The 11,562-nt window shown below is 44.8% G+C and overlaps 1 long non-coding RNA gene across 6 annotated transcripts; it reads right to left on the bottom strand.

Moving 5' to 3' along the window:
* Positions 1–4,666: 4,666 nt before the first annotated feature.
* Positions 4,667–8,854, bottom strand: LOC123085965 (uncharacterized). Of its 6 annotated transcripts, XR_006440192.1 has the most exons (6): positions 8,338–8,854; positions 8,158–8,222; positions 7,892–8,058; positions 7,403–7,471; positions 5,452–6,567; positions 4,667–5,289 (listed from the first exon to the last, which is right to left on the bottom strand). It is a non-coding gene; the product is annotated as an uncharacterized lncRNA (long non-coding RNA). The 6 variants fall into 6 exon arrangements; XR_006440191.1 differs by having other exon boundaries at positions 5,452–5,547; positions 5,995–7,471; positions 7,892–8,222; XR_006440194.1 differs by having other exon boundaries at positions 5,452–5,544; positions 5,995–7,471; positions 7,892–8,222.
* Between the last annotated feature and the right edge of the window lie 2,708 nt (positions 8,855–11,562).

Here is an 11,562-nt window from a genome sequence, read left to right as displayed (position 1 = left end):
ACTCTTCTCCCGGCTCTACCCAAACAAGACAAACAAGCAAACGGAACACAATCAACCACGTGCAAAGCTCAAACAATATGATGCAAGGATGATATGCTATGCGGGATGCGATGCGGGATGCATATGCAAGATGTGACAAGGAATGCATGAACCTGGCCTCAACATGGAAATCCAAGTGTGCCACTAGAAAGATGAGATGAAATCGCTTGAAAACGATATAAAGAACGCCAGAATCGGAGTTACGGTTTGGAAATGGCAAGCAATTCAAATATGGCCACGTTCTGCGATTTACAGCAAGTAGTCATCTAAATGCAATGGGATGAACATGATACAGCACTCAAACATGGCATAAAAATACATGGCTGGAATCCATTCAAGATGCTTAACAAAAGTCTAGCACTGAGCTACGGCCAATTCATCCATTAACAAGTTCAAACAAGCATGGCAAAAATGCATATGGTAAACAGATCTCAGACTTAGTGAAATTAACACTTGTCTGGAATTTCAGATCAGATAGCACTCTTCGGAGCATGAAAACTATATGTTACAGGACCTGAACATGGCAAAGTAAAGCATGGCATGGAGCTGCCCAAAGAGCTTAACAAAAGTCCCTTAGTGACCTTGAGCCAAAAGGGATCAGAAAATACAATTGCAAGCATGTGAGCATGGCAAAAACATAATCAGTTCTCAGACTTAGTGAAAACTGGAACATGCTGAAACAGATATCAAGTAGGCATGTTTACGAGCTCGATGCACTCACTACAGAGCAAGTCATGACAATCTAAGCATACACCCATCAAGAATACACAAAATTCAAGCTAGAAATGGCAAGAATAATAACATAGCATGCACGGATCAATTACAACATCATCGGCAAAATCGCTAACAAGTAGACAATCTGCCCAGATTCACGAAATGACAAAAGTAGAGCTCGATTGACTCAAGCTAGGTCGCTCCATAATTGAAAACAAAGACATGGATGGATAGAGCACTACAATATTAACAAAACATCCATACTGATCATCCTCAAAAGAGGCACGGATCACTAGGCAACAACATGAACATATGGCCATATGAGATAAACAGCTCAAGGACTTAGTGGAAATGCTAAGTCCCTGAAATCAGCATTACCAAGTGCCTCACTTTGCAAGCTTGTGCTAGTCACCACACACATCACAAAAATACATGGGTTGCACCTCTGGAAAGATGGCAAAACCCTTAACAAAACATATGTAGAGCTCATGGGCATATCATGCACACAATAATCATGGCAAAAATGACAAATATCTAAATGGAGCAGCAGATCTGACAATTAACTCAAGTAACACTCTTCTAACAGCATTTCGGGCATCAAGATGAACTCAAATGAAAATGATGCAATGAGATTAAATGATGTGCTCTCTGAGACGAACATTTTGATATTCTATATGCCCAAAATGAAGCTACGGATGAGGAGTTACGACATGATGAACATGAGCAAATAATCTGCAGACTTAGGAGAAAAAAGGTCAACCCTAGGGTTTGGAATCCAGATCTGAGATCCGGGGCACGTTTCCCGAGGTTCGCCGGAGAAGTCGTCGGCGGGCTTGCCCGGGCGGTGGATGGCGGCGGGCGGCGCCCACCGGAGCCGGCGTGGCCGGTGGAGAGGCGGCGGGGCGCGGGCAATCGCCGGGGCCGGTGTGGCGGCATGGCGAGGCCGGTGCATGGTCGGGGTCGCCGGGCGCCGAGCTCGCCGGAGTGGAGGAGCTTGGCGGCGGCCGGAAATGGCGGCGGTGGCCGGCGCGCTCAGCCGCACGGGAGGAGACAAAGGCGGGCGGCGGCGCGGGCGTATGGGCCGCAGGGGCCCTCCTCGGGCTTCGGCGGGCCGCGGGCACGGCGGGGAAGTGAGGACCGACCAAGGGACACGTGGCGGCCATTGATTGGCCGGCGGCTGCGGGCAGACGCGTCCGGCTCCGTCCGGACGTGTCCGGCGGCGGTGGAGGAGATTTTTTTTGGGTTTGGACAGGGGAGATCCGGATTTTCGAGGAGGGGTCTTTATATAGAGGTAGAGGGAGCTAGGAGAGTCCAAATGAGGTGCGGTTTTCGGCCACGTGATCGTGATCGAACGCTCTAGATGATGGAGAGGGTTTTGGTGGGTTTTGGGCCAGCTTAGAGGGGTGTTGGGCTGCAACACACACGAGGCCTTTTCGGTCCCTCGGTTAACCGTTGGAGTATCAAACGAAGTCCAAATGATACGAAACTTGACAGGCGATCTACCCGTAGTAAACCAAGGCCGCTTGGCAAGTCTCGGTCCAATCCGGAAATGTTTAATCCCCACACACGAAAGAAAGGTAGAATTGACCATCGGAGGAGAACGAAGCGCCGGAATGCAAAACGGACAACGGGGAAAATGCTCAAATGCATGAGATGAACACGTATGCAAATGCAATGCACAAGATGACATGATATGAGATGCATGACAACGACAACAACACACGGAGACAAAAACCCGAACCCGAGGAAATAAAATAACTTAAGGCTGGAAACGGCAAGAGTAGGAATACATATTGGGAAAATCATATCCGGGGTGTTACAGCTGGGCTGCAACACAAAAGTGTCTTTTGCGGTTACCCGATTAATCGTTGGGGCATCAAACGACCTCCAAATGGAACGAAATTTGAAAGGCAGCCTACCGATGATGTTCCAAGGCCACTCGACAAATCTCGCCTATTCCGAGAACGTTTTTCTCCCGCTCACGAAAAGAGACAAGAGGGGTGCAAAGGTTGCATGTGGGAGTGTCGTATTGCAAAAAGAACAACGGGGGAAATGACCAGATGCATGAGACAAACATGAATGCAAATGAGATGCACATGATGACATGATATGAAATGCATGACATGAACAAAATGCAAATCGAAAGACAAAAACCTAACCACGGAGGGAATATCAAATCACATAACTGAAAATGGCAAGAGTCGGAGTTACAAATATGAAAAGTTACATCCAGGGTGTTACAATTATACTTATGATGTGACTTGCCAGTACATTCAATGTACTGACCTATATGGCTACAACTTATCATGTTGCAGATATATCTGACGAGGATTAAGATGCGATAGGTTGATGTTCTACACTCAACCTTGCTTGTGGAGTTGGACTCATTTACTACTCTACTTCCACAGTATTTGTTTTGTTGGCTCTATGCCCTATTTTTGTAAGTACCAAAAGGGCCCGTGCGTTGCAACGGGAGAAAGAATCATCACATTTGATTTGATTTATGACCCAAAATCAATTATTTCATCCCTTATCATTCAACTTCTAACCATGACCCCCGCTATACAGTTCTAATCTTAGGTTTTCAATATTAAACAAAATCCAACCATGACAAATATGCGCAATGTTAGTTGCGGAAAAATCTGTTGGTACCAAATGCTTCAACATATATTAAAAATAAGTACAGTTTTATGGCTTATACATTTTAGAAAAAAGGACGGGCTAGTAGGACAGGTTAGTTGTTTCAAATAGATCTCTGGAAACTTATGGACCAAAGTAAAGAAATGAATGTAGGAGAAAAGATACACAAATTAGATTATGCTACGTAGACCCTATTTTCATGATACATCACCTTGTTTATCTTGCTGCTTCAGAGTAACTTGCATATATAAGAAGGTTATCATAGAGCCAACAGAAATAAGATAACCACTACAGAGTTCAATCGGACTTCTAACATTAGAAAACAATTTGCTCCTTCCTTTCGGTTCGCATTTCTTTACAGTTTTTCTTAACTGTTTGGCATTCTATGACCATTTATACAGTATTTTTCAGATAATTTTGTTGTCCCTGCTACTAAAGTTCAGTTCTAGACGCGGTTAAGCCCATGTACCACCCTTCAACAAAAAAACATATAATGACCCAAAGCAACTGAAGCGAGACCCTTCCCTCAGGTAGTTAAACTGGAAGTGTAGCTCCTGCATCAGGAGTACCAGGGGCAAACAGAGGCCCGTATCCCATAGGTCTGCGGATTAGAGTTAACTTGGAGCATCCATTAAGCAAAATTTCACATATGAAACCCATCCTGATCTATCCTGATTCTCAGATCCTCTGACTAACAGAGGACACACCATTTGCATTGCACAATTGAATGATCCATTCAATGCATGGTGAATTTGTTTTCAGAATTGGAGAACTCCATCAGCATATTAATGGTGAGTGGTAAAACCTAACCAGTAGTATGTCACATTGGTAGCTAAGTTACAGTAAGTTTTACTTTGTGCCCTTGACCACTTAGTAAGTTTCTTGTATTTTTTCAAGCACGCCAAACATATCATTGCATGCAAAATAGTCAAAGGGACTGGCGCACCTTATACAGCTAATACTCAATGCAGAAGCAATTAGTAATAGTATATCCAGCAAGTAAGAGAACTCTCTTTCTTTTTTGTCTTCAAAATCACAAGGATGTGCTGAATCATTTTCAGGAGCCACCATCTCAGAGCACAAGTAATTATCAATTGCAGCATCCACTACTACCTTGACAACAGTTTCTTAAGATGGGAAGTTAACGAGCTCAGGCCTAATTATCTAAAAGGATGACTGAAACTTTATAACGGTAAGATTGCTGACCATGAGGATTTGTTGTATCATGGTTGATGTTTTCAACTGAAAAATCTTCAGTTGGACATTAAAGATAGATACTTTCTCGCATCAATTTAAATTGCTACTTGCTGCAGCTAGTTTCACGAAGGAAAGAAGATGGCAAAATAATACAAAGTTTCTATCCTATAACCATAAGAAAACTCGGTAGTAAATGAAAGATAGCGACTACAGAAGCTGATCCAAGCTTTCATCCTCACATGTGACTGATCTATGCTAAACCATTTGAGGTGATAGAGTTCGGAGCCGCTGTTGGCTGAAGGTTGATGATATTACTGGACATTCAGTCGTCTGAAGCACATAATCTTCTTTCAACACTTCTCTAAAGGCAAAATCAATACGACCACATGAACACGAGATAGAAGGTGAGAGAAATTTACAATCAAGATGTAGGCTGGGTCAGGCAGGACTGTGCCCCGCATTGGTAGGTGGCGGCACCAAATTTGGGGCAGGGGAGTGTGCGTCTCCACTCCGTCACGTGATATCCATCGGACATCACCAAACGATCTCCGGGGACAATGAAGCGATGGTGGTTTCTGGCTTTGCCAGTTCAAGAGCCCCCTGTTATCGGTCTCGGGCCACCCTTATTCCTTCACCAGTGTTGTTGGCAGGCCACCAACGAAACTGACTGTTGTAGGAGGTGCAGCCCCAATTCTCAGCCTTCAACACAAAATTGGTCCATCACAAATGCTACCAAAATAAGCCACAAAATTTTTCTGACGCTATAATTCAGAAACTACTAAAACCAAATTCATGTTGTTATTTGGACGCACAAATATTCTGCATCAACTAATGCATGGTGCAGGGAAAACAGGGAATTACCTCTTGGTCCAACCAGGAGCTTCATGATTTACTTTGCCAGTCAATTCCACCGACTACACTGGAGTAGCTCCCTTCCTTGCCGAGTCTATTCCTCTGCTGATGTCCGAGCATAAACAACAGTGAGCCATAATGTAGTACCACGGGAAACAACAACAAGTAAAGCATCATCAGTTCATAGATGCAAGAAAAAAAGATGCTAGCAAGCAACTCTGCTACTCCCCAAACTGTAACCATCAAGTCCCGCGAGATACATCCCCAGCCGCTTATTTGGCTTTCCTCAAAGAAGCTCCCATCTATATTCAACAATCACCGCAGCCAACTTCTTGCGGCGACCATTGTTTTCTAAAGAGTTTGACTGGATAACATCACAATAACACATACATTACACTATTATGTGACAACATTATTAGCATTATACAAATTGATACGCTTGTCCCCAGCCTAACAAAAGTCAAGGATACATGCAACCACAACAAATGTAAACACATGCATATATCTACATTGTCTCTCGAGATAAAGAAATAAAGGGGTAAATCACGTTACATTTATTTAAGTGACCTCAATTGTAGCTCAAACATGTGTTGATTTGCTGCATCAAGGTGCCAAATAACTCACATGGTGCGCCCACTTTGTTGTCTCCAATAAATTCAGGACTCCTCCAAGATGTTAAAATAGTAGCATATAAAGAAAATAAAACATCTCCTTACAACTACATAATATATACAAAACAGAGTATATAGTGACTGTTTCTTGAAGCTGAGAGAAAAATAAGCATCTTTCATCAGAATCTTTGGTACATTGTGAGGAAAAAAACAATTGAACTTCTTTTCCAACACGGGATAAGGCAAAGAATGAAAATGAAACAAAAACTTACCATGTAAGAATTCATCATTTCCGTGTCTCGTTTAGAAGGGTAATGACTTAATAGACGAACAAAAGCCTTACATTTAAGCAGTTTTTTTTCATGGTTATAATGATGCTTTTCTTCTTAAGTTAAGGTTGGTCTTGTTTGTTAGAAAAATATAAAACTAAAAAGAGCTAGAGAACACAAAGTTACATGCCAAACCATAGAAGAAAACAGCTTGCCGACTCACCTCTAATAGTCAATGGTCTCACCTACATCAGCAACAATCAATTGTGTTGTGTAAATGAAGTTTGTAGATATTAGATTAGGGTGCATCAATTGAAATGCCATGAAAATAACAGTAATAAAGGAAAAACTATTGAGGAAAATAATTATCGGCAGATGATCATGGTCTAACAAATAATAAATGAAATTCTAAAAGCAGCTCCCAGTTGTTTTCTTTGTTAATCTAAATGGTAATTATCTAAACATCACTATAAAGCTACTGCAAAATTCTCTCACCACTTCCTTGCATAGTCATGTCTCCAACATAAGAATCAAAACTTATAATTAAAATATGAGCACTTCAATAAGTTTCTCGAGCTCCTCAAGGTAGCGAACAACCTAGTGTATTAAGCCAAACCATGTTATCATAATATTTTCTTAACTCTAATCATCAAACGTCCATACATTTTCTCACAGCAAAAATTCTCTAGCTCGTCTAGGCAACAATGAACCAAGGCATGCACACCAACTAAAGTACATCCCCTGAAAAGTGCAATTCTAATTGTTTTCCACATTGAAAATCTGGTACATCATGGTCAAAACAACATGAGAAAAAAAAACTGGGGAAATCCCTCATTGATTTTTTCTATTGGCAGAACAAAAACTGCTAGTCCAAATAAAATAAAATAAGCCTCTAACATTGACATGTTGTTCTGAAGTATCATCAAACCTATTGATAATTAATTGTATATAGAAAAGAACTAAAACCAACAAATGCACTTGGCTAATTGAAAATCAAGCACACTGAAGTTGTAATTGCAGGTAGAGGACGAAGCAATTAAAAAGTAGTTAGCAAATGTTGGATATTCCAAACTCTCATACCTACGTGTTGATGTCGTTTAGTATGTGTCATACGCCGAGTTAGCAAGTCCTGATCTATGTAATCTGCATCTGTAAGTACAATAAAAAATTATCGTTATCAAGGTTATGGCCTGAGGCAAACAATTGAACTATTGATCTAGTAGCTATCTCATATGTGAGAGTTTCGTCTTGGCCAAACTGTGATCAGCCTGTAGTAGCTTGGTGTACGGCAAATCGTCTACTCAAGCGACGATCCGATCAAAGGAAGCCATGCACAACTAACTGAGATTTTTTACACACCTTATAATTTATATAGCAGGCTGCTAGCCTAAATAAAATAAGGCTTTACCATATTGACATATTGTTCTAAACTTCACCTAACCTATTAACTATTGCCAACAAAGAGATTTAGCTAATTGAAATGTAAGCACATTGAGCTTGCAATTGCAGGTAGTGCATAAAGCAATTAGGAAGTAGCTAGGGAATATTGGATATTCCGAACTCCCATACCTACGTGTTGATCTTTTTTCTGAGTCCCAAGTCATAGTATTTATCATCCACCGAGTTGGCAATTTCTAATGTATGTAATCTGCATCTATAAAGTTTTGCCTGCACATCGGACATACATGCCTTTGCCCAAGCATCAGGGAAAGGTGTGCGTGTTGTCATCATTGAATCTGCGGACAACCAAAAAGTTAAGATCAATCTCCATGCCCAACATAATCCGCAAAAATCAAGTGACTATTTCCCCTCTCGATCTCCTTGCTCTACTCAACCATGGTAGCCGACAAAGCCAGAACAGGGAAGCTTGTGTGGGCTGGAGGCTGTCCGCCACGAGGGCCTGCACGGGAGCCGGCAAGCATTTGTAGCAGGCCGTGAGCCGCATTGGACAGGATGGGAGAGGAAAGGGGTGTGGAGCAATGAGCAGCGCCCCGAGGGAGTGGAGATAGAGGTACCAGGGAGAGGCGTCGGCATCCTTGCGCACAGAAGCGCTAGGCGGTGACGGAGATCCTGCAGGAGGCGCCAAGGTGGCGAGGTGAGTCTCCGGCGGGGTCGCGTAGAATCAGGGCATCCACCGGCGGGCGGCGTGCTCCAAGGAGCTGTCGGCCGAGGCTCCGTCTTGGATATCGAACGGCGGCGAGGGGCTACGACGACGACTGGGGATGGGAGAGGGTGGAGAGGGTTGCTGGGAGCGGAGGGATGGGGCGCGGCGGCGGAGGGAACCCTAGCGCCGGGTGGCCGGGATGGTTCGTGTTCTCGTGGGGATAGAGAGACGGGTGTATGTAGAATTGTTTTTGTTTCACTTAAGAGATGAAACATCATGGAGTGCGGGTTGATTTTAAAAAGAGTGAGGGGCCTTTGTGTAAAAACGCCGCGCCGGTAAACCCGGAGACTCAATTCGTGCTTCACTATTAGGGAGAGATAAATGTATTACTCCTGGACTATCGATGTAATAAAGAGATGTGTGTTATTTCTGTTATTTCATCCAGTACTGTGTGTGCTAGCAAGTCGATCCACGGACTAGCACGGTAAGCACAGAGACTTCGAGTCTTACCGGGTCAGGTAGCTATAGCAGGACAATATGCAACGCTCAGGGGCGCGGGATAGCAATGGGTGCTCACCATGGACAGAGGCCGGATCTGGAGTTAGGACGATGAGGAGCTGGAGCAAGCTGGGACTGGGGGTGCTTGAGGGGAGGCACCCTAGCGAGGCAGTGGCCTAGGTCACGAGAGGCACCATCAACGATCAGGACGAGCGAGCCACTGATGCTCGTTACCAACAGAGGCAACAACAGGCCATGGCGATGCAGAAGACAGACAAGGTCGGCCGACGGGGTCCTGGACGATGATGTGGGGACCTGAGGGCGAGGCAGGAGATGGCATCTTGGTGCGCTTCCGACGATGGGCAACACGGGGCGCGGGTCTCCAAGGCGCCAGCCACTCACACTGAAGTAGAGGGAGGGCGCTGCTGGAGACGAACATGGGCCGCGCCTACAGGGGAAGCAGGGTTCGATGCAGGCCGGCTTGGTGGTCGATCTGCAGTAGGGAAGCAGAGGGCAAGGTCGTGCTCGTTCCCGAGCAGAATGTGGAGTGGGGTGTCGGCGCGGCTCAAAGTAGGAGTTCGGTGGCGAGGTGTGGGCGAGGAAGACAAGGCGGCACAGGGCAGCCGAGGATCTGGTCGGCGGCGGGTCGAGGAAGCTCCGTGCGGCGGCGGTTCCCTGCTGCGGGAAGTCATAGAGAGAGAGATGTGAGGGAGGGAGAGAGAAAAGAGGCTAGCGAGAAGAGAGGCAGGGTGTGGGGACGACCTGGTGATGCCTGCTTCAATGAGCTCAGTCGCAGAGGCGATGGGCGTCTAGTAGGTCCGGCAAGGTGAGGTGGTCGTGGACGAGGAGGAGGCTGCAGCCTCGGATGCTCGCGGGCACAGGGGCGCGCGAAGCAGGTGGCTGGAGGTCTTGGGCATGCTCGGGGACTCCTTCCTCGAGCCGCTGCCTGGGCACGGGCGGCCACGAGGGTCAAGCACAGGGAAGCACGGAGGCGGTGGTGATTGGTGTGTGGTTATGAGTGCAGGCGGAGAGGATTTTAGGAGAGAGGTGGCGGCGCGACGAGATTGGGTGGAGGAGGAAAACGAGGAGAAGGGGGATCCCGAGGTGGATGGAGACCGGGTGGCTGCGGCGATGGGGACAAACCTCCTAGAAATTAGGTTTGGCTTGATTTTGTAGGTGCTGGTCTTATATAGGGAGATAGGACTAGGTTTGGATTCTCCGATCATCATCGGACGGTCCAAGATAAATAGGTTAGGTAGTCCAAATAAGAAACCAAAGATGTTTTAGGGATGTTTGGAGATGATTTAGACCCACCGGTCATGACTGCCCAGTTCTGGTTTGGGACAATTTTCGGACGCACGCGAGGGGTTGGACGAAAGGCCATGGAGACAAGGGATTTGATGGGCTCAAAGAAGAGAGCGATCCAGTTGATCTGAGAGGAGGTCAAAAGAGACAAGGAAGAAGCGTCAACTATGAGCGGATGCAAGTTTTTAGAAAACATGCGGATGCAATGCGCATGATGCGATGATGAATGCAAGATGAAGGCAACAAACAAATGAAACACATGGCAATAATGAAAATAAATGGACGGCATCTAGAGCGTCGGTCTCGGGTCGTTACAATGACCTTCTCGTAGAACTTGTCCTTGGAAGAGCTTGGTGGAGCCATGGCGATCTAGATCTATCAGAAAATAGCACGAAACGAGAACAGAGGATATTTTCGCGATGCAGTAGTCAAAACGTCCGCGAGTATATATAAAGAATTTTTATCTTGCAAAACAAGTAATCCAGACGAAAACAGAGCCGAGAAGGCTCATGAGGGCCCCACAAGCCACCCCTGGTGCCTTGTGGGCACCTGGGTGGGCCCCTCGGGTGTTTATTATTTTTGTGTTTTTTCTAATATTCCAAAACTGATAGAAAGTATTTTTTTGGAATTTTTGGATTCGTTTACTTACCGTATCACATACCTCTTCCATTTCAGGGTTCTCAAGTTTTCTAGAAGGTCTCTTTTATGTATTCCTCCGGTGTCATAGTTTGAATAATGTTAGTTTCAACATTAATAGGCATACCTGAGATATAATGCTTAATTCTTTGTCCATTGACCACCTTTAGATTAGTGTCTTCGGTGTTATAGATCTTAATAGCTCAAGAGTGATAAACCTCTTGATGAGGACATCACTAACAAAGTTACACCCACATCCCCTACTGATACATATACATGACTAGTTACAAGAGCTCGCGAACACCAATTAAATTACCAGGTACTTTCATTTCTTGGTAATGATTCTAATGTTCATGAGAATATGATGTTGCTTAAATTGGATATATTTGTTTGGCTTAAAAATGAAGGGCCTAGCTTGGACAAGAAGGATGATCATTGGAGCAAGATCAAGCATGGAGATGATGGCATGCGCAAGGGGAACAAGAACGGAGTTACAAGTGATGATTTCAGGACTTTGAAGCCACCATAATGAGTGTGTGAAGCCTTGGACGAAATATACAAGATGCCACTTCATAAATTTCGTCTAGAGGCTATTATAGGTGCTGCGTCACCTTATTATTGGGCCAGGCCCATGTAATTTCGAAATACTCGAGTATAGGCTGTTTTTAGAGTCCATATGTGTGGGGAAACAAGAGTT

This window comes from Triticum aestivum, chromosome 4A (genome assembly GCF_018294505.1).
Source record: "Triticum aestivum cultivar Chinese Spring chromosome 4A, IWGSC CS RefSeq v2.1, whole genome shotgun sequence".
In the NCBI taxonomy this organism is placed as follows: domain Eukaryota; kingdom Viridiplantae; phylum Streptophyta; class Magnoliopsida; order Poales; family Poaceae; genus Triticum; species Triticum aestivum.
This window is presented reverse-complemented; position numbering and strand designations above follow the sequence as displayed.